At 39.6% G+C, this 23,156-nt stretch overlaps 1 long non-coding RNA gene across 1 annotated transcript in view; it reads right to left on the reverse strand.

The window, feature by feature from the left end:
• LOC138657692 (uncharacterized) overlaps positions 1-11,912 on the reverse strand; it is a 69,535-nt gene extending 57,623 nt beyond the window's left edge. The window contains exons 1-3 of the long non-coding RNA XR_011317138.1: positions 11,828-11,912; positions 7,288-7,416; positions 6,515-6,560 (exon numbers count right to left, since the gene is read on the reverse strand). This is a non-coding gene — a long non-coding RNA (uncharacterized lncRNA). The remainder of the gene's footprint in view (positions 1-6,514; positions 6,561-7,287; positions 7,417-11,827) is intronic.
• Positions 11,913-23,156: the final 11,244 nt, after the last annotated feature.

Consider the following 23,156-nt stretch of genomic DNA (forward strand, 5'->3'; position numbering starts at 1 on the left):
AGGAAATTAACTTTATTCCTTCTAGCAGCATTCGGCTTCCAGTCACAAGGGTAGCGGCGATACAGTTTCAGTCACTGCTCTGGGCATAGTGGACGGCTGTAACCGCACCCCGGCATTGACTTGCAGCCATCTGGATGATGCTGTCAGACAGTTCCGGAAGCATCATTACAGCCACTGCTCTCCATGCACTGAGCAGTGACTGGACCCCTGCCGGCATCGCGCCAATAACTGGGAGGTTAAATCTGATGGGGAAATAAATATAATTTCCTCCCACCAGGGTGGCTCTAAGTTCCATCACCAAGCTTGTTCAGGATGTTATTAACCTGCACATTAACACTATATCTGCAGGATAATAGTGTATTTTCACATGACAGATTCTCTTTAAAGCCTTAGCTAAAATTGTGGATACAAATATATTTTTCTAATAATTTCACATTCATAATTGTTATGCCATTTATTATGCATGATATTATATATTATATTGCATTGATAGGTGAGCCACTGACAAGAGCTTTATTGTGCTGTAGCTAGATAATAATAAAAATAAGAATTTATTTTTCCATATAAATAATTTACAAGATTCAACTTTGAATCGATAGATACAGGGAATGATAGAAGCAAAAATAAAAAAAAGACATTCAAGAATTGAAAGCCCTTACATCACAGCTTTTACAGCACCGCTGGACCCACGCTGAGGCTTACGCTCGTACATTACATGTCTGAAGAACTATTGCCGTCACTGAGACTCTCAGTCAGATCATCTTGAGGATAGAGGGTGAGTCATCCTGGATTCCAGCCAGAAAGCTTCACTTACATCTGAAACAATAGAGTATCATCCTTAAGGTATGAAAACACAGCTGACGTCTTTTCGTTTGTCCAGTCTTCATCTTTAGTCTGGACATATTGCAAATGAGAATATTCCTAGATTTATGGATTGTGAGCAAGGGAACAAAGAGCAGCAGACTCTCTAATGCTATGGGAATGATCTCAATTACATTACAAATCTGATTACAGAAATACGTCTACTTAGTGATGCGCAGCATGATCCATCAGAGCAGATTATTTTGATCAGGGACCCAGTAACGCTCATGTGAGCCAAGAGCAAGTATCTCATTATGTGATATACAGTATTACATTAGATCACATGTTAAATTAGTCAGTTCTGTAATTTGTATAATAGCTACAGAATAGCAATCAAATAATAAATGTCTTGAAAGGAATCTGTCAGCAGGTTTTTGCTACCTCATCAGAGAGCAGCATGATGTAGACAAAGAGACCCTAATTCCAACGATGTGTCACTTAGTTTATTGGGTGCAGCAGTTGTGACACAATCAGAGTTTTTAGATGTAACAATGCAGCAGAGCTGAGAAAGCTGACCCCGCCCCCACCAGGCTCTGTATGTATATTGTCTATAGACAGTGAGGTGCTAATCACCGGAGAGGGCGGAGTCAGACTAGTGCAGTCCATGCAATTGCAATGGTATAAAACCTTCACTATAAGTACACCCGGTTAGAAATGGCACTTCATTCAACACTAGGTCTCAGCTTCTATCTCCCGCTGTCTTCTGGTTACATAGCAAACACCTGCTGACAAATTCCTTTTAAGGTCTTTTGCAACTTTTTAATTCAGAAAAGGGTAGCTGATGGTAGTGAGTTTATAGGAAGACAACAAAGTTGCATAGAAGAAGATGGGAAGAGAAAAGACTAATGAGGTCATAAAATAATCCATTTGTGGCCAACCTAAGTGACTAGTTGTCTGACCATGACCACTTCTGTTTATGTGCCCCATTGGGTTATAGGAGTTGGTCTCTCTCAGAATATATGGATCCTTGAAGTTTTTTCACCTGAACTGGACGCTGTCTCTTTCTTCTATTGAATTTTTTTCAAGTGGACTCCTAGGGACTTTTTGACAGTGCGTCCTTTTCGTCCCTATATGCCCTTTGTAATTGTCCAACATTGGAGTGTGCGAGCCAACTTTATTTTTTTCAATCATTGCATGTCTCACACTGGTAACTCCCCCATTTATCTAACATAAGTTCCGGAGGCAGATTCTTAGGGAGGTCTATGTCTGGATCACAGTTCTTAACAGTTTATTTACATATTAATAAAAACGTAGATTACTCTGAAATAAGACATTGGATCGCAGATATAAAGGTATTGTTTTATTGACCTTCCTGTGACCTACATGCCCATAATGATGGCTTAGGAGGGTTGATCCTAATGACAGCTTCCCTTTAAGTATTGCGAAATGTTTAGTTTACATAGTGGCATTATTTGTCCTTTTCTTCCATTTCTCTTTTCACAGAAACATTTTTTTTGTTTTCTTACCATTCATGTCTTCAGTTTCAGAAAGCTTTCAACCTGTCCAGGTGAGACGTCAGAAGTTTTCATTGTTGAGGATCTAGGTGCTGAGATGTCTACCAATTGCTGAAATTATCAAGCACTGTACCCATTCAACTTGTATGTAGCTCTATTTGGTTTGAGCAAGCAGTCTCAGGCCTCATTCACTCTTCTGTATTTAATCACGTGCATGATAAACGGTAGCGGTGTCATCAGTTTTGGGCATCAGTGTGTCCATTTTTATCATCAGTGTGCCAGTGTTTTTCTGGTATGGAGAAAAAATAAATAAATGACAAAGCTGCTCCTATCCTTTGCAATGTTAAGGAACAGCACACGGATTCTACATTGATGCCATCCGTGTGCTGTACGTGTTTTTAACGGACCCATAGTGTTGCAATGGCACTTGTCATACGTGATGCTGGAAAAAAATGGACTTTTTTCCATGTCTTTTGTATCAACATGAGGTCCTTGAAAATATGGACATGTGAAGAGCAGCATAGAATATAATGGGTTTGTATTGTATCCGTGAAAAAAATATACAAAGTACAACACAGACGTCTGAATGAGACCAAATGATAAGTCTAGAAAATGTCTATAAGGAAGAGAGCCAAGTAAAGCCAAACAGCCAAGGGGCACCGACTTCACCTGAGTGCTTTTGCTGCTTCATTTATACAATTTGTTAGGGTCTCTAGACTTGCACCCCATTTTTTGAATCTTCTTACATGTCAACATGACGTGAAAAGTTTTCCTGGAACTGGGTGAATGCCTTAAAATATGGGGTATTGCAGGATACACAAACTATGATATCATGATCAAATTTTAAAAATTATATTTCACCCCTTCACCCTGAAACCTATTTTCAATTTAGAAAATTTTGCAATTTGCATGCCCTTACATCAGAGAGGTATGTCACACAACATAGTTCAATAACATTTCACACATGTCTACTATACATCAGAACAATTTTTGAAACATTTTTTTTAGTTAGGAAGTTATAAGGTTTAAAAGTTGACCAGCAATTTCTCATTTTTCCAACAAAATGTACAAAACCATTTTTCTAGGCACCACATCATATATGAAGTGACTTTGAGGGGCCTATATGGCAGAAAAAAACAAAAGTGACACTACGTATTTTAAAACTGCATTCTTCAAAGTGTTCAGAACCACATTTAAGAAGTTTATTAACCCTTCAGGTGCTTCACAGGAATTAATGGAATGTGGAAGAAAGAATGAACATTTAACTTTTGTCACAAAAATTTTACTTCACAACCAATTGTGCAATATCTCCTGTGTTGTCCAATATCTCCTGAGTGCACAGATACCCCATATGTGTGGGAAAACCACTGTTTGGGTATATGGCAGAGCTCGGAAGGGAAGGAGCGCAGTTTGATTTTTTGAAAGTAAAATTTGTTGGAATTAACGGCTACCATGTCACGTTTGGAGAGCCCCTGATGTGACTAAACAATGGAAACCACTCATAAGCGACAGCATTTTGGAAACTAGACCCCTCAGGGTATTTATCTAGATGTGTAGTGACCACCATGAACCCCCAGGTGCTTCACAAAAGTTTATAAGGCTGAGCCGTAAAAATAAAAAAATCACATATTACCCACAAAAAATGTTCTTTTAGCCCCAAGTTTTTATTTTCACAAGGGTAACAGAAGAAAATGCAGCATAAAATTGGTTGTGCAATTTCTCCCAAGTAAGCCGATTCCAAATATGGAGGAAAACTACTATTTATGCGCACGGCAGGGCTCGGAATGGAAGGAGCTCCAAAATTTGCTGGAATCATTAGCGGATGCCATAACGCATTTGGAGAGCCCCTCATGTGACTAAACAGCAGAAATCTCCCACAAATGACCCCATTTTAGAAATCCCTCAAGGAACTTATTTAGATGTGTGGTGAGTACCTTGAACCTCCAGGTGCTTCATAGAAGTTTATAATGTTGAGCGCTGAAAATGAAAATAAATCACATTTTCCTCACAAAATGTTTTTTAGCCCCAAATTTTTTTATTTTCAAAACTGTAACAGGAAAAAATAGACCTGAAAATTTGTTGTGCAATTCCTCCTGAGTACTCAGATACCCCATATTTTTTGGGGAAATTTTTATAAAGCTGGGAAATTTGCATCACCTGGCCTTCCTTAACAATGATATTGAACAATTCAAAACCCTAGCCGGCTAATTAAGGTCTTAAACCTGGCTCAAAGTTATCTGAGAACACAAATCTCCAAACATGCCCAAACGTTTGTAATGACCCATTTTCTCTTGTAATTTTTAAAATGTAAAAAATTACTATATATATATATATATATATATATATACATACACACACACACACACACACACACACACACGAAAAGTGTCATCTTTAACTTTAGCCCTTTTAAGGATCATTTAATCTTCAACTTGCTTAACTGTTCACAATAACAGGAATTTTCACCAGGAGTGCCCAAACTTTTAGATGCCACAGTAACTTCAAGGAGCTGGAGCAGTTTTGCCTTGAGGAATGGGCAAAAATCACAGTGGTAAGATGTGGAAAGCTCATGGAGACTTATCCAAAGTGACTTGCAGCTGTAATTGTCACAAAAAGAAGCTCTATAAAGTACTGACTTTTGGGAATAGTTATGCGCACTGAAGTTTTCAGTTATGTTGTCTTATTTGTTGTTTGCGTCACAATAAAAAGAACGGTAAAATTCCAGGTTGTAAACTGTAAAGCGCTGCGGAATATGTTGGCGCTATATAAATAAAGATTATTATTATTATTACATAGTTACATAGTTATTAAGGTTGAAGGAAGACTATAAGTCCATCTAGTTCAACCCATAGCCTAACCTAACATGCCCTAACATGTTGATCCAGAGGAAGGCAAAAAAACCCCATGTGGCAAAGAGTAAGCTCCACACTGGGGAAAAAAATTCCTTCCCGACTCCACATACGGCAATCAGACTAGTTCCCTGGATCAACGCCCTATCAAGGAATCTAGTGTATATACCCTGTAACATTATACTTTTCCAGAAAGGTATCCAGTCCCCTCTTAAATTTAAGTAATGAATCACTCATTACAACATCATACGGCAGAGAGTTCCATAGTCTCACTGCTCTTACAGTAAAGAACCCGCGTCTGTTATTATGCTTAAACCTTTTTTCCTCCAAACGCAGAGGATGCCCCCTAGTCCCGGTTTCAGGTCTATGATTAAAAAGATCAAAATTCCAGGTTGTGAGGCTTTATTATTAAATGAAGCCCATCCCAGTTCATTTGGGTGACAGGTCCCTCCCTACATGCATATAGGGACCCTCCTTATGGTCTAGTCTCCAGAGCAGCATGTTCCCCGGACAGCTTTTTGCAATACATAGATGCCTGAAATAACAGAACAAGTGTCTGATTCATGCCGGCCATTGTTCAGGCCACAGGAATCAGCTGTCTGGTTCCCCTTAAACCATTTAATTTTCACTTTTTTTACTTCTTATGGAAAATGCTAAAATTCTCCAGTAGGTAGTTTTGTAAGGAAGGAAAGTCGGAAGAACAAATAGTGTACATCCTAGTAATGTCTACTAAATCACAAAGCAGATGGAATTGTATTCCTGTATTCATAGTAGTCACTGTTAGAGAACACATTCTGATAATGTTCTAATTGGGAATGTTCTCTTTTTATAGTAATATGGCTGTATTAAGAGAACAGCATTCCTCCTAGTTCCAGCATGATATTCCACATCGTACTCTGAAGCACTGACAATATTTCTGAGTGTATAAAATTGTTTTGGTGCTTTTGTTCTTTAAGGCTCTCCGCTTCAATCTTATGCTATAAAAGACTCTTAAGCATATTTACCATTTCACTTTTATCTGGTACTGTAGATGTTAGCCAATTCTATAGTATATAATTCTTTGCTGCTAATAGGAAATGTTTATTAGCTTCTATTCGAAAGGACACAATTAGATACTGAGATGCTTTTATTGGGCCAACATTGTCTTCTCAGTTCTCAGGAGAACTGTGTGGTCAGCAGTAATTCTTTTTGTAAATCTGAATGGCCTTATGTGTGGGGCAATTAATGAACTATTAATGATAATGATAGATTAACATTAATTCAAAATTAGAAGGATCTTGTCATGTCCAGAAGTGCTATCTATCTGCAGATGTCGGGTTAGTGTGCAGGTAAAGAGAGTTAAAATCTTACCTTTATGCTGATTTTAGTGGCGGGTTCCTTTTGTGTCTATGGAGCTCTAAAAGAGAAAAATAGATCTCCAGTTTCTATAAAGATTTATTAAAAATTAATCAGAACACGATGCTAAAAAATGGAAATACACTTTAAATTGCAGAATGCCACAGGAAAAAAAACAGATTTTTTTTCTCTTATTGGCTTTTTTACGGCATAGAAAACCAAAGTAATTGAACTATGGAAGCTTGGCATTGAGACTTCCTAATATACGTCAATTAATGAAATTACATATGACTTTTAAACTTGGTGAAATGTGCTCAGGGAACATAAGTAAGTAGCATGACTCCTTTCTCCTGTACCTCTAGACAACTCCCACATCAGCAACCAGATTTCCCAGTCTGAGGCGAAAACTAACCATTGCTCAACGTCCACCCACATAGGACTTTACAATGTTTTGGTTCATGGCGTTCCCTTCCAAGATAACATATCACCTTGCGGCATTTGCTACTGTAAACAGTTGAGAACAGACTGCATCTCAGCTCCCTGATAGCACAATGCTCTATCTATCATATTGATAGAGTGTCTTTATTATGGGCAGAGATACATAAAAAATCATTCTGAAAATCATTTACTGCCTATAAACTATTCATTTTTATCCTTGAACTACTAAAAGAATAAATTGTTCATTTTCATACATTTTCATACATGATATAACTCAAAGAAAACATTGTGCTATGCCTATTCCATGGTCTAAGAAATGCTGTCCATGATGGTTGTGTCATAAATCATACCTTAATCTAGGAGTGGGGAACCTGCGGACAGACGGCAAGCCAATGTAATTTTCTCCGATTCCCGGGCAGATTCCCAGATACTGCAGTGTTTGGGCTGACAGCACCATTTTGCAAGACTTTTAATTCCTCCTTAAATTGTGAATAATAGAATTGTATCCATTGTAGTGCTACATTGGTAAGTATTGGAAAAAAATGACTTTTGTAATCCTAAACAAATGTATTATGTAGAATGAAATATTTCAAAGCCATATGAATGCTTCTTAACAAGTGATTGATTTGTTTGCAGGGGCGTAACAACTGCGGTCGCAAGGGTCGCGGCTGCGACTGGGCCCGCAGTGTTTTCAGGGCCCGCCCAGTCCAGCAAACAAGTAGCAGGGGAAACAAAGGAGACAAGTCACGCACGCATTCTGCTGGCCACGCCCACAGCTTCCCCAGACTTCCAGCAGTGTGCGGTGAGTGGACATGTCCGTGAAGGACATGTGACCTAGCAGAAGGGCTGGGCGTGTCACTGACTGAAGCTGGAGAGATGGAAGGCAGCAGCTGGTGAGTGAAGTGCAGTCACAGCTGTAAAGTGTACGGAGCGGAGCCGCGTGTGTACAAGGTGTAAAGAGCAGAGCCGCATGTGTACAAGGTGTAAGGAGCAGAGCCACGTGTGTACAAGGTGTAAGGAGCAGAGCCGCGTGTGTACAAGGTGTAAGGAGCAGAGCCGCGTGTATACAAGGTGTAAGGAGCGGAGCCGCGTGTGTACAAGGTGTAAGGCGCGGAGCCGCGTGTGTACAAGGTGTAAGGAGCGGAGCCGCGTGTGTGCAAGGTGTACAGAGCAGAGCCGCATGTGTACAAGGTGAAAGGAGCAGAGCCGCGTGTGTACAAGGTGTAAGGAGCGGAGCCGCAAGTGTACAAGGTGTACGGAGCAAAGCCGTGTGTGTACGGGCTGTAAATTTCCGAGTCGGGAAGAATGGCACATGGCTGTGGGCAGAGCCCAGCATGTGCACTGTGGGGGAGTATTGCGTGTACTCGCCAGCATCAGAATGTGCAGTGCGCATGCTCTGGAGCCGACCAGTACACCCAATACACTCCCACACTGCACAGGTCCGGAAATGACGCACTGCAGCGTCATACCAGAAAGAAACAGCACACAGATTTCAAACGCTGGGAGTGTGCTTGGAATTAGAGCGAGGGAGGACATATTACTATACGGACATGTTAGTTATAAAATCATTTTTCTCAGCGAGTACAGGGTAGTATTAGGTCAGACTATACAACATTGCTACACAACTATAGTGTGCAAAATGAATAGGGAAAATGTGAATTTCGGTGGGAAATATTTTGGCGCAGGGGGGGCCCCATTTGAAAGTTTGCATCGGGGCCCCTCACTTTGTAGTTACGCCACTGTTTGGGTTGTAGAACCTCAAGCCTGTGGTAATTGGCCTCTATAAAAAGGCTGCCAATCACGCGAAGAACAAGAAAAATGCTTATTTGGCAGGTGAAATCATTTTTAGACTGTTTAAAAATCATTGTTCTCGGCATCACATTGTCCTGTGTAAACAGATGATGTGCTGCCAAGAACAGTAATATTCTATGTTAATACGACCTCTCTGTGTGCATTGAAGTGCACATGAAGTGAAGTGGTAATATTCTATGTTAATACGACCACTCTGTGTGCATTGAAGTGCACATGAAGTGGTCATGTCCAAATGACCACCAATAGGTTATTTAGAGATCATGGGTCAACAAGTGTAACGGTACCCTTAGGCCTCAAGCCTGGTATCTGTACAGACGATTCTGCAATGTACAGCACAAAGCATTGCCCTGGGTCTTTACATGTGCAGAGCTGACATCAGAATGTAATACGTTCTTTCATGTAGGTGAGAACAATGACAGGGCGTTTGCTAAATCCTGTGCTAATCACTGATTTGGACATGCTCATATTTTCACTCAGCAATGAACATGCCTCTGTGGTCTGCATTACTCACCTTACACACCTCCATGTGCTTTGACACCTTATATATAATATACCAGTGTGTTAAAGGAGAATATTGTTCTCAGGCAGACACTCCACACCCAAAATAGTGAGTTTTAATTTGCAACACTGTTGAAAGTAACAGAAAAATTAACCCCTTCACCCTGAAGCCTGGTTTCACCTTCCTGACCATGCCAAATTTTACAATTCTGACCAAGTTCACTTTATGAGGTAATAACTCTGGAAAACTTCAACGTCCTCCAGTTATTCTGAGACTAATTTTTTTCCTGACTTGTTGTACCTTATGTTCGTGGTGGTAAATTTAGGCCAATTTTCAGACTTTAAATTTTTGTGCCCTTCAATTACAGTATTTGGTCAGCATTTTACATCAGTAATTGTTAACCAAAATCAGGAGTAGAACAATCAGAGGAACAGTACATTAGAAATACGTGCACCACTTCTGCATTTTTCACTCACTTTTGGCTGACGAATACTGAAGTTAAATAATAACCAAATACTGAACGCGTGAACGTGGCCTAACCCATATAGTTATATCACACAAAATAGTTAACAAATAACTGACACGCCTCTTCTTTACATCAGCATCACACGTGAAAACTATTTTTTTTGTTAGAAGCTGTTTATCAGCTATTTTTATTTTTTCCGTCAAAATGTACAAAACCATTTTTTTAGGGACCGCATCACATTTGAAGTAACTTTGAGGGGCTCATATGACAGAACATAGCCAGAAGTGACACCATTTTGAAAACAGCAACCTCCAAAGTGCTCAAAACAACATTCAATAATTTATTAACCATTTAAGCGCTTAACAAGCATTAAAGCAATGTGAAATGTAAAAAGAACAATTAAATTTTTCCCACAAAAAAAGTAAAGGAGAGCCATTGGACTTTTGGGACTCAAAATTGACTAGAATAAATAACAAATGCTATGTCCCGTTTGCATAGTCCCCCACAAACTACTCCATTTTGAAAACTGCACCCCTCAAGGAATTTATCTAGAGGTGTGGTGAACCTGCAGGTGCTTCACAAAATTTAATAACACCGAGCCGTGAAAACAAAAAATTAACTTTTTCTCGCAAAAATGTTGCTTCAGCCTCTACTTGTTCATTTTCACAAGGGTAAAAATGAGGGTAAAAGGGTAAAAAAAGAAAATGGACCATACAATTTGTTGTGCAATCTCTCCTGAGTACATTGAAAACACATATATGGTGGAAAACTTATTTTGGGCACATGGCAGGGCTCAGAAGGGAGGGAATGCCAATTGAATTCTGGAGCTCAAATTTGGCTGGAATACATTGCTGATGCCATGTCCATCTGAAGAGCCGATGACATGCCAAAACAGGAGAAACACCCACAAGTGACCTCATTTTGAAAACTACACCTCTCAAGGAAATCAACTAGGGGTATAGTGAGCATTTTTAATCCTCAGACGATTCACAGAATTGCACAACATTGGAGCGGAGTCAATGGAAAATTACCTTTTTTTCCACTAAAACGTTGCTTTTGCCCCAAGTTTTTCAATTTTCAAAAGGGATAAAGCGCAGAAGGGCCAAGTTGGAATTCATATTTTGCTGGAATGGTTTGGGGGGTGCCGTGTCACATTGATATAGATGAAGAAAAAACTGGGAAAAGTGCAATAAGATCTTGTCTGATGACATTAGGGAGTCAAAAAAGGAGGATACATTCATCTTGTTAGGTTGCTGAAAGGCAACACACAACGGGCATGTAACACAGCTGCTGCATAGATACCAGTCAGGAGGTAGACCAAAGTCATAAAAAAAAAAGAATAAAGGTATCACTCATGTGCTGATGATAACTCATAATCGATAAAATGAAGACATTTATTTACGCAGGTTTAACCCCTTTACCCCTAGGGTGGTTTTCACATTAATGACCAGGCCAATTTTTACAATTCTATTTAAATAGTCTATCACGTAACTCCTCTTTGGTAATTGGGTGCTCAGAGAAGGGATGCCACCCCTGTATCCATATAATGAAAAAAATCCGGCACTCCACAATCAAGGAAATTATTTCATTTTATTTTATTGATAATCCAGATTTAACGTAACGTTTCAGTCAATTATGACCTTCATCAGACTAGGACATAAATGAAAAAAAACATAACAAAATATTACAAAAATATCAATCCATAGTTCATATTATAGTCAGGTACAAGATGATCAGTACACAATGCTGCACAAAATGTATCAAATATAATAAACCTTACATCATCTCAGTGATTATAATATCATTCATAGTCCTAACACAGCTAGACAAGTGGCTTCTCAAGGATAACTTCAAAATGTATGTAATCACTTTCGATATGGCAAATCATTCCATTTTAATTATTATATCTCTGGAACACTTCCGTTTTTATGACCTGAACCATCGATGGTATATAACATAAAGATGAAGACCGATCAAAAAATCATAATAATAATAATTAGGGGAACTAAATGTAACTTCATATACTATCTATTACATTTCTATCTTTAATCTTTACAAATATATATTATATATACACTAGTCCACCCCTTAGAAGAAACATATAGAAGCTTACCGCTGAATGCAGTGACTGCAAAGACCGACCTATATACGGTAAATGTGACTCCGTCAGGAGTTCTATAAGAGAAGATAGAGCAATCCGATCAGTGATAGTGAAAGTGAAAGTAAAATAAGCCAGGTGCCGGCCAGGGATTCAGTACAAAATAACCTTAAAGTCTGGCCCAGCTCGATTGTAAGATCCAGAAGTGTATGGTAAAGAGAGGGGGCTTACCGCATGTGAGTCCGGTGGTCCAGAAGTTCTTAACTGCAGCGTGCGGTGCGTGAAATGTCTGCATACCTATTCCTGAATATCCCCGCATTAAATAACCCTAGACCCGGAAGTGACGTCAGTAAAAAGCAGCTGAACCGCTAGGTGGAGCGCATGTGGGGAGACAGCGCAACCGGAAATACGTCACCACAGTGTGAAGAAGTACGTACTCCTCTAAGGGACGTTATGTCAGGAACAAAAGTGAACGGTGAGCGTCGTAGTGCAGTACGGAAGTCCCCATAAGTGATGCATCAAAATATTATATACCATCGATGGTTCAGGTCATAAAAACGGAAGTGTTCCAGAGATATAATAATTAAAATGGAATGATTTGCCATATCGAAAGTGATTATATACATTTTGAAGATATCCTTGAGAAGCCACTTATATAGCTGTTAGGACTATGAATGATATTATAATCACTGAGATGATGTAAGGTTTATTATATTTGATAAATTTTGTGCAGCATTGTGTACTGATTAGAGTTGAGCAACCTTTACTTTTATAGGATCGGGTCGGATTTCACGAAACCCGACTTTTGAAAAAGTCGGGTCGAGTGAAATCGGCCGATCCTATAAAAAGTCGGGGTCGGGGTCGGACGAAACTCGAAACCCAATGCAGTGCATTGGGTTTCCATGGTTCCCAGGGTCTGAAGGAGCGGAAACTCTCCTTCAGGCCCTGCGATCCATATTTTAGTGTAAAATAAAGAATTAAAATAAAAAATATCGCAATACTTACCCTCTGACGCGCCCTGGTACTAACCGGGAACCTTCCTTCCTTAGAATCAGCCTTCCAGGACCCTGCGGTGACGTCGCGGTGACGTCGCGGCTTGTGATTGGCAGCGCGGCCGCCCATGTGACTGCTCGCGCGGCCAATCACAAGCCGCGACGTCACCTGCGACGTCACCGAAGGTCCTGGAAGGGCTGATTCTTAGGAAGGAAGGCTGCCGGAAAGAAGCAGGGCGCGTCCGAGGGTGAGTATATTCCTATTAGGTATATACTCACCCTCGGACGCGCCCTGCTTCTTTCCGGCAGCCTTCCTTCCTAAGAATCAGCCCTTCCAGGACCTTCGGTGACGTCGCAGGTGACGTCGCGGCTTGTGATTGGCCGCGCGAGCAGTCACATGGGCGGCCGCGCTGCCAATCACAAGCCGCGACGTCACCGCGACGTCACCGCAGGGTCCTGGAAGGCTGATTCTAAGGAAGGAAGGTTCCCGGTTAGTACCAGGGCGCGTCAGAGGGTAAGTATTGCGATATTTTTTATTTTAATTCTTTATTTTACACTTAAATCTGAATTCCGATACCAATTCCCGATATCTTAAACATATCGGGAATCGGTATCGGAATTCCGATTCTAGATTCAAAAGATCGCCGACTTCATGGCCGACCCCACACTGGGGTCGGGTCGGGTTTCATGAAACCCGACCTTGCCAAAAGTCGGCGACTTTTGAAAAATTTCGACCCATTTCGCTCAACCCTAGTACTGATCATCTTGTACCTGACTATAATATGAACTATGGATTGATATTTTTGTAATATTTTGTTATGTTTTTTTTTCATTTATGTCCTAGTCTGATGAAGGTCATAATTGACCGAAACGTTACGTTAAATCTGGATTATCAATAAAATAAAATGAAATAATTTCCTTGATTGTGGAGTGCCGGATTTTTTTCATTATATTACAATTTTTACAATTCTGACCACCGTCTCTTTATGGGGTTATGACTTTGAAACGCTTCAACGGATCCCAGTGATTCAAGAGAATGTCTTTTCATGACATATTGTACTTCATGATAGTGGTAAAATTTATTTTGCTTTTTAAATATATATCTTTTTGGTTGAGCACCCCTTATGCCCATGCATTGAGTAGGAGGTATAGGTGATCGCGAATGACAGCAGTGCGGGTATACTGTACTTTGTTTCTTTTTTTGGACTTGATTTCTTTGGAATGACTTGCGTTTATTTGTAAAAAGAAAAACCTGAAATTTGGAGAAAATTTGAAAACTTTGCAATTTTCAAAGTTTGAATTGTCGTGCCCTTAAATCACAGAGATATGTCACACAAAATGGTTAGTAATAGACATTTCCCACATGTCTACTTTACATCAGCATAATTTTAGAACCAAAACTGTATAATTGTTAAGAAGTTGTAAGGGTTAAAAGTTGACCTGCGATGTTTCATTTTTCCAACAAAATTTATAAAACCATTTTTTAGGGACCTCATCGCATTTGAAGTCACTTTGAGGGGTCTTTATTATAGAAGATACCAAAAAGTAACACCATGTTAAAAACTACACCCCTCAATGTGCTCAAACATTACACATACAAGAAGTTTATTACCCTTTCAGGTGCTTCACAGGAATTTTTTGAAAATAAATAACATTTAACTTTTTTTCACAAAAATTTGACTTCAGATTCAATATTTTTATTTTGACAAGGGTAACCCCAAAACTTGTTGTGTAATTTCTCCTGAGCATGCCGAAACCCCATATGAGGGAGATAACCACTGTTTGCATGCACGGCAGAGCTCGGAAGGAAAGGAGTGCCATTTGACATTTTGAATGCAAAATAATTGGCAGACGCCATGTCACATTTGGAGACCCTTTGATGTGCCTAAATAGTGAAAATCCCCCACAAGTGACATCATTTTGGAAACTAGACCCCTCAAGGGGTGCATTTAGATGTGTGGTGAGCACCTTGAACCTCCAGGTGCTTCACAGATGTTTATAACGTTGAGCTATGAAAATAATAAAATCACTTTTTCCTCACAAAAATGTTATTTTAGCCCCAAATTTTGCATTTTCAGAAGGGTAACAGGAGAAATTGCACCATACAATTTGCAGTGTAATCTCTCCTGAGTACACTGATACCCCATATGAGGGAGCAAACTAATGTTTGGGCGCATGGCAGGGCTCGAAAGGGAAGGTGCATAATTTGACTTTTTGAATACAAAATTTCCTGGAATCATTAGCGGATGTCATGTCCCATTTGGAGAGCCCCTGATTTGCCAAAACAGTGGAAACCCCCCACAAGTGACCCTATTTTGGATATTAGACCCCTCAAGGAATATATTTAGATGCACCCACGTGCTTTACAGAAGTTTTTAACGTTGAGAAGTGAAAATAATAAAATCATATTTTCCTCACAAAAATGTTGTTTTAGCCCCGAATTTTTAAGTTTTCTAAGGGATAATAGAATTTTTTTTACTACAAACTGAGGACCATTTTTTCCTGAGTGCACCAATACCCTATATGTAATCGGGAAATATTTTTTGGGCACAGTGCAAAGCTCATAAGGCAAGAAATGGCAGATATTACTGTTACAGTTTGCAGGTACCATGACCCACTGGGAGAGCTAGGCTCAGGGCACATGGACGGATTATTACGTCTAATGTCAGAAAGGGGTTAAAAGTCAACATGTTTCGAGGTCACGCAGGACCTCTTCATCAGGACAAAACCTGGTGAGACTGTATGCAATAGATGTTTTTTATGCTGTATTTTTGGAACAAAAAATGCCAAACCAGGCACATGACCTTTCAGAGTTCAACTGTGTCATGAGGATAAGCGCGGCTGCGAGTCCACTTTGCACATTTCAATGTAAAAAAAAAATTCATATACATTTTATTCATAAATGCAGGATTCAATGAAACAAATGAAAGATATAGTGAAAAAACATATAATCTAAGGATTGATAAAAATGCGCCAATCACAAAATAAAATTTGAACTGATGACAGAACTGCGCTTGTAGGCTATGACAACCCTAGGATATTGTGCCACTTCAAAGTATTTAGACACAGTGACTGAATGAAGTGATTGTGGCTCCAGTATAGACATTTCAATTTATAAAAACAGGTTCCCCTATAAACTTAATTTTTAGATATAAGCACTAAAGAATAAATATAATAAACATGACATTCTAAAATTATTAGTGAAAATAAGTGAATCAATTAATAAGATTTGAATTACTAAAAGAACTACACTTGCAGACTCTAAAGACTCGGGATATTGCTAAGTAACAACCACTGCAATGTGTGAAGGCACAGTGCGTGAATAAAGGAACAGTCCTGCAGAGTGTAATAGATTAAAACAGTGTGCAGAGTGAATAACCACTTGCATTTCATTCATAAAATTATACAGATGTATTAATAAGTAATTATGAGCATATAAATGTGTAAAAAAATGAGCTAAATATATCTAATTAAAGGAATTATTACTGAAAAAATGGGATGCAAACTTCTAAAGAGCAATTGATGCTGTGGAAGACTGGGAAAGTAATGTGAGACTCTGCAGTGTGCTGGGTCACAGAGCGTGAGTGAAGACAGAGTTCTGCGTGCTAGACTGAGTGACCAGGTGTCCGTTTTATAATGAGCAATGCCGAAAAAGTTGATGTCGATAATGAATACAGTTGTGCTCAAAAGTTTACATACCACGGCAGAATTTTTGGCCTTTTTTCAGAGAATATGAATGAACACCAAAACTTTTTCTCCACTCATGGCTAGTGGTTGGGTGAAGCCATTTATTGTCAAACTACTGTGTTTTCTCTTTTTAAATCAGAACGACAACCCAAAACATCCAAATGACCCTGCTCAAAAGTTCATATACCCTGGTGGTTTTGGCCTGATAACATGCACAGAAGTTGACACAAATGAGTTTGAATGGCTACGAAAGGTAACATCTTCATCTGTGACCTGTTTACTTGTAATCAGTATGTGTGCATAAATGCTGAGTGATTTTCTGGGATCCAGACAGACTTTTGCATCTTTCATCCAGGCACTGACGTTTCTGAACTGTGAGTCATGGGGAATGCAAAAGAATTGTCAATGGATCTATGGAAAAAGGCAGTTGAACTGTATAAAACAGGAAAGGGATACAAAAAGATATCCAAGGAATTGATAATGCCAGTCAGCAGCGTTCAAATTGTGATTAGCAAATGGAAAATCAGGAGCTGTGTAAAAACAAAACCATGGTCAGGTAGACCAACAAAAATGTCATCCACAACTGCCGGGATGCAAAGAAAAACCCACAAATAACATCAGCTGAAATATAGGACTTGATGAAAACTAGTGGTGTGGCTGTTTCAAGATGCACAATAAGGAGGCAGTTGAAGAAAAATGGGCTGCATGGTCAAGTCCCAGAAGAAAGCCAAATGCACAAATGCCACAAAGTATCTCACCTTCAATACGCAAAAAACACAGAGACAAGCCTCAAAACTTCTGGAACAAGGTAATTTGGAGTGATGAGACCAAAATTGAATCTATTTGGCCTCAACCATAAAGGTTACATTTGGAGAGAGGTCAACAAGACCTATGATAAAAGGAACACCTTTCCTATTGTAAAACACGGAGGTGGATCGCTGATGTTTTGGGGATGTGTGAGCTACAAAAGGCACAGGAAACTTGATCAAAGTTGAAGGAAAGATGAATGCAGCACATTATCAGCAAACACTGGAGACAAATTTGCATTCATCACCAAGGAAGCTGTGCATGGTAGGTACTTGGATGTTCCAACAGCGATCCAAAACACAAGGCCAAGTCGACCTGTCATTGGCTACAGCAGAACAGAGTTAAGGTTCTGGAGTGGCCATCTCAGTCTCCTGACCTCAATATCATTGAGCCAGTTTGGGGAGATCTCAAGCAGGCAGTTCATGCTAGATGGCCCAGAAATTTACAGGAACTGGAGGCTTTTTGCCAAGAAGTGTGGACAGCTTCACCATCTGATAAAATAAAGAACATCATCCACAACTATCACAAAAGACTTCAAGCTGTCACTGATGTTAGAGGGGGCAATACATGGTAATCAGAAATGGGATATGTGAACTTTTGATCAGGGTCATTTGAATGTTTTGGGTTGTCATTATGATTTAAAAAGAGAAAACACAGTAGTTTGACAATAAATGACTTCACCCAACCACTATGAGTGGTGTTATAATTCATATTCTATGAAAAAGGCCAAGAAAACAAAAATTCTGCTGGGTATGTAAACTTTTTAGCATAACTGTAACTGGGATGATGCATGGAGAACCTCAGGAATATGGTGTTAATGTAAGGAGGCCAACCTGAAGAGGAGACAGAGGTTAGAGGAAAGGCCGAGGCGGAAAAAAGCAAAAAGAGTTTCAACATCATATGTGGGTCAGACGGGACAAGGGGGGGAGAAAGAAAAGGAAGTAGGCGGTTAGACGTGGCTCAAAGAACTGACAGGATCCAGAACAGGTAAGGGGGTGTGTAAAATGTTGAAGAAATGAAAAATGAATACTTTCTTGAGAGAGAACATAGAGAACATAGTTCAAGGAATAGGGAATGTAAATTGAATTATAATCTGAGAGCAAAAAAGTGAACATTCTTAAAAATAAAACAATTCAAGAAAAGTGTCAGTGATTTTGTTCACACCATTGGGAATGAATGTACCCAATTTGTAGATCCAAAAGATCTCTTTTCAATTGCGCTGTTCTGTGCGATTATGGGTATGTAATGGGATTTCCTCTTTGTGGAAAATTCTTAAATCTTTATATTCCTTGTTGTGTACATCAGTGCAATGTTGTGAAAGGCCATGTTTGAGAAAGCCTTTCTGTATATTGTAGCGGTGTGAATTTATCCTTCTGCGCAGGGGTTGAGTGGTCCTCCCTACATATAACTTTTGGCATGAATGTATTATTACATTACTAACAAAATTGGACCCACATGTCATGTGACTTTTAATATACAAGGTCACAAATGGCATGGTAACACAAACAATTTTTAGTTGTCCTGATCGGAGCAGAGAAGGAGCTCCCTACCTCTGCTTCGCTGATTGATGTCGCTGTTATTATTGAAAGCGGCATCAGAGGGGTTAAATGCCAACACAGGGTGTCAGCTATCATATAGCGTTGACACCCACTGATGATTGCTCCAGCACTGGGAGTAAGCCTGCACAATTGTCACGCCATACATGTACGGTGGTTTGCGGGAACGCACCTTCGGCAGTGCTATACATGTTTATCAGATGTCGTGAAGGGGTTAAATGTCTACTCTCTGTTTTTGAAGTATAAATTAATTTCTCTTAACTCATTAATGTACAATTAATGGACTGCACCGCTGTAACAATATTAGGGAGCTAAATAAAATGTGTGCTAACATGGGATTATAATTCTGTTTGCTTCATACCTCTTTAATATTCCTTATTAATGAATTTTGTCTGTTAACACATACTGTACCTTTCCAAATGGCAGGTTCCTTGTACATTTGATTATTAGTGATCAGATGCTATGGTAAATAGGGGAGGCTGATTTGGGGTCCTTTTCGATGACTATTCGTCAATCAAATCTTCCTCACTTGGACGTTTCCAGAAAGTTTATTCCATGCACACAGTGTTTTAGGCACGGTATATCAATATAGAATTTTCTGAGCAGCATCTCTTTTTTGTGAAGCTTACCCTATCATCAATGTTCCCAATTGCTGTTCTCATCTTGTTCATCATTTATAACTTAGCCTTAAGCAGATGCTGGCACCAATTTCTGCTGGCAGTAAGAAGAGTGAAATACCATCAGATCAATATCTATATACTTTGTGCTTTTTTATTGTGTATTATTGTTTTATTCAGGATTCTATAATACAAATATAATCTTTTAGACGCATACGTTGTCATTAAGTATTGTCTCTTTTTAATTAGTTATTGATTAATTCTGTTTATTATTTCACTCCTGGAACAAAAAGCAATGAGGATGCCACAATATTAGCATGTCCCAATGTTAGAATCCAGGACAGTTTGCCACAATCGGTGGAGAATTCTGCCATTAACTGTTCCATTTTCTTCAGCACCACCACTAAGCAAATAAAGAATTTGAAAGTTCTTCTGAAATGAATGGATTGGAAGGTTCTTTGTGATCTCTTTCAACTCTTGACTAAAATATGAGCCTCTTGTAACTTAAAATTTTGTATTCATGCATTTGGAAACAAGTTTTCCTATCAAAAGAACGTCAAGTAATACAATTTTGATTAGGGATGGGGAGACTCGAGTCAGTGTGGTTTTATAAAAAAGTTTGGTTTGGGTACCTGAGCTTGAACCCGAACCCCATGTGGTCCTCTGTGTGACGGCGAGGGAAACAGCGGCTCTGACCGGAGGTAAACATGCTGAAGTTCCCAACTGTTACAGCCGCTGGGTATTGTGGACTGTTGCGTGGTCCCACGTTGTCACACAGAGGAAAGTGTGCAATCCAGCAGCTGTGACTGGTGGTGACAAGGTTGCTGCCAGTCAGATGCTAGCTGATGACTACTGCTGTCATATTGAAAGATACTGATAGTAACAGGAGCAGGTGACACTGATGAGCCTACTAATATCAGCCAGCAGCTGTCTGATTTCTCTTACCTGGTTTTGAAAAATACAGGGAACCCCACACCATTTTCTTTTCATTTATACATTATTACTAAATAAACAAATGCATGTAAAATGCAAGTAAATAAATAAATGAATGAATGAAAAAAAAATGATATGGGGTTCCCCCTATTTTTAATAACCAGTTAAGGGAAAGTAGACAGCTGTGCTGTGGTCTTATTATACTGGGAGGGGGCCAATATCTATGGACCTTCCCAACCTGTTAATATCAGCTCACAGTTGTCTGCTTTGCCTTTGGTTATTAAAAATGGGGGGACCCTAAAAAAATTAGATGGGATCCCCCTATTATTAATAACCAGCTAAGGCAAAGCAGGCAGTTGGTAGCTGATATTATTAGAGTGGGAAGGTCCATGGATATTGCCCCCTTCCCAGCCAAATAAGACAAACCCCAAAAATGGCACATCCTTAGTCTTGGCTCTTCTCGATTGCCCTGATGCAGTGGCAATTTGGGTATTGGGGGTTGATGTCAGCTGTGTAATGTCTGCTGAGATCAAGCCCAAGGATTATTAATGGAGAGGTGTCTATCAGGTACCCCATTACTAAGCCAGTAAGTTAAAAGAGAAGAAAACAGAAAAAAATGTTAATTTGAAAAAACGCAGAAATAGAAATATTTATTTGAAAAAACTCTCCAACATTTTCCATCTTTCCCCCACTTATTTAAAAAAATTCTGATAATCCACACGATTAGCCGTAATCCAAATGGAGGTCCCACAGTGATCCCAGGTTTCTACATTCCTTATTTATTTATTTAAATAAAAAACCGGCATGGGGACCTCTATTTTTGATAACCAGCCAAGATTACGCAGACAGCTTAGAGCTGCAGCCTGCCGCTGTCTGCTTTACCTATGCTTGTTATAAAAAAACAGTGTGGACTCTAGATCTTTTTTTTTAACATGCATGGCTGTGATGGGGCCGGAAGTGCCCACAAAAGAAAAGCTTGTTAAATGGTTGCCAAACACCAAATAGTAACACAGACGTTCGTGAGAATTCCGCGTTCAGAATCCATGTACAGACCTCAAACTTTATCATTCGGGTTCACACAGCACTAATATTGAAAATAATAGTACCAAGTATTCTATCCATATGATCCTTATCAGCTTGAGATCTAAAATGATTTGAACATAAAGACAAGTTTATGATACAAAGTTTACTTATCTGAAGAGGAGTCTTTTAGGCCTTGTTTTTGGAGACTCATAGAGTTTGTGTCACAACACTCCTTCCCTGTCCCTAACACTAGGGGGTGCACTAGCTCACCTTACTTCTCGGGATACTTCTGAAGATGAATATACCAGGGCCTCCACCCTTGCCTTATCTCCAAAGTTAGCCCTCCTTCTGTTCTCTTCCACCACCCAGGGAAGAGGGGGGAGCTACTGTGCCCTGACAAACAAGGCAATACAAACAAGGGTTAACAGAAAACTCCAGGCATACAAAATATTCACTCAAATATAACAGAAACATGCATCTTGGCGTGGAGGTAGGGGAATAAACAAAAATAGAGAAGGATATGGAATTACCACACATACAAACCAAGCAACAGTCACTAATATCTCCTCCAAATCTCCTTCTAATTGTTAGAATCTGTTTAGTTTGTGACTAACTGCCTTTTTCTTGTGGAGTTCTGGCTGTTGGTCTTTTTCCTCTGGTGCTGGGTTTGTCTTGGGTCAGGTGTTTGTATCACTCTTTATTAATGAGCATCTGCCTCCCATTCCTTACTGGACAACAGTGTTAATCTGCTTGAGCTCTAGCGTAGTGCTTTGCTTTGTCTTCTGTGTGTGTTATTTGTGCAGTGCTGTACCTCTGGTTCTGCTAGCCTTAGTTTTTGTTTTCTATTGATTTCTGAAGACTTCTCTGTGTTTTCTATTAAGTGGTGACCCGCTTTTGTACCCAGTCCTTAGTTCTTTTATGGAACCCCTTCTCCTTATCTACAGGTCTTTGCTTGAGATTAACCTATGATCGTCGGTGGGTCTATTCGCAAGGAAAGGGTCACCCACTCCATCGTAGGGTTTCAGACTAGTCATAGTGCAGGGTCAGTTTTCCCCCTTGTACCTTAGTCCTGTGTTGCAGATCCATAATAGTTTGTCCAGCCAGAAAGAAGAGAAAAAAGGTAAATCAAAATAATCCTCCCTTTCGCATTGCATTTTTACGGTCGGCAGGAGTTTCTTTTTCTGGTAGTTCTACCTATCGTGGTCATTCGATTGATTTTCAAGTGATGGTGGACTGTGGTTCTGCACTTAATTTGATTGATCAACAATTTCTAGACAAGTATAAGATTGATTCTGTACCTTTATCATGCCCTTTTCCTGTAGTGGCGATTGATAACACTCCTCTAGAGCATGGGTGCATTTCTCGAAAGGTCACTGGGTTTCCACTCACTGTGAAAAAGGAACACCAGGAATCTTTAGATTTGTTTGTACTTGATAAATTGCCTTTTCCAGTTGTCCTGGGGTTACCCTGGTTAAAAATGCACAATCCTGTACTAGACTGGTCGTCAAGTACGATAAGATCCTGGGGTCAGTAGTGTTATGGGAAATGTTGTGATGTACACATTGCTGCTGTGAAAATTGAGCTACCTGAAACCATTCAGGAATTCTGGAAAGTATTTTCAGAAGTGGAGTCACAAGCTCTAACACCCCATAGAGATTACGATTGTGCTATTGAGTTCATCCCAGGTGCTACTCTCCCTAAGAGTCGTTTAATTAATCTGACGAGAGAG

Source organism: Ranitomeya imitator, chromosome 1 (assembly GCF_032444005.1).
Source record: "Ranitomeya imitator isolate aRanImi1 chromosome 1, aRanImi1.pri, whole genome shotgun sequence".
NCBI lineage: Eukaryota > Metazoa > Chordata > Amphibia > Anura > Dendrobatidae > Ranitomeya > Ranitomeya imitator.